Source organism: Penaeus monodon, chromosome 19 (assembly GCF_015228065.2).
Source record: "Penaeus monodon isolate SGIC_2016 chromosome 19, NSTDA_Pmon_1, whole genome shotgun sequence".
Lineage (NCBI taxonomy): Eukaryota > Metazoa > Arthropoda > Malacostraca > Decapoda > Penaeidae > Penaeus > Penaeus monodon.
The window spans coordinates 7,434,475-7,435,561 of NC_051404.1; the positions used below are offsets into that span (position 1 = coordinate 7,434,475).

The following is a 1,087-nucleotide window of genomic DNA, read 5'->3' on the forward strand; positions in this document are numbered from 1 at the left end:
TGTTTCAAAATATCTAGCACTGACACTGCAGGCGCACACATAAATAGCATGTGCCACTTTGTGATCATTTTCCCCTGTTAAGCCACACACTCACAGATCAGTAGTCTCATGAAATATGAGAAACAAACAGGGTTGGTTGCAAATGCTATCCATGCACAGTCACTAAAATTCTTTGCTGCAATCTTGTAAGATTCACTGTTGGGTACATCTTTGGTTCAAGGTTTCAGACATTCATGCACATTACACTTAGGGAGAACATGTTCTTTGCCCTTTCAAGAAGTGTTCAATACTGCACAGAACAGTTCACATTCACAAGCAATAGAGGGCTTTGCATGCTTCTTGGCACATGAGGGATGGGGTTAGGGTCATGCGGTGAGGTTGGAGTACTTGTTTCACATAGGTTAGGAGTTTCATGATGAAGAATGTCATCGCTGCATTACACTGTTGGAGGAGCAGGTTCACTGGATTCATCTTATCAGATATCTTGCATACAAAGCTGCTATGCTTACTACAAGAAAATCTGCCTAACATCAAAAACTGGAAAGAAAGTGTTATATATATATAAAAGACCAATTCATATAATCCTTTTTTTGAAGTCTTTCTGTAAACACTGTTGAACGAAGTGGACTTCGTCATAAATAACTGCCATTCTTAAATTTTTGTTTTTAATTTACACAGACTGCAGGTTTTAGGGTGTATTTTGACATACACTATAAAATCTGTCTGAAAAAGTCTAGTGTCTGCACTGGATTAGTGATTGAAAAAGGCCAAAAATAAATATAAATTAAAAAAAGAAGAAATAACAAGAAAAAATGCTTAGATATAATTCAAGAATTATCAATACATGGGAGGCTGTGCCATCAGCCTAAAATTTTGAGGAAAAGCTATTTTTCTTTAATACCTACGTAAAGGCCACATTGATAGGGAAGGGCAGGAGAGCCTTCACATGCCCTCGTCTTCCCCTTTGTCAGAAAAACATAAAAATAACTCGGCTCCTTGAAAATCTTGTGGATCAATCACACACTTTAGTTATTTCTCATTCACATTAATGTCAACAACTGTAACAAGATCATGTAACAGAACCCAA

General features: G+C 37.0%; 1 protein-coding gene across 1 annotated transcript in view; it reads right to left on the reverse strand.

The window, feature by feature from the left end:
* Positions 1-384: 384 nt before the first annotated feature.
* LOC119585037 (serine/threonine-protein phosphatase 2A regulatory subunit B'' subunit beta-like) overlaps positions 385-1,087 on the reverse strand; it is a gene marked incomplete at its 5' end in the record, with an annotated part of 15,978 nt that continues 15,275 nt past the window's right edge. The window contains 1 exon segment of the mRNA XM_037933654.1: positions 385-1,087.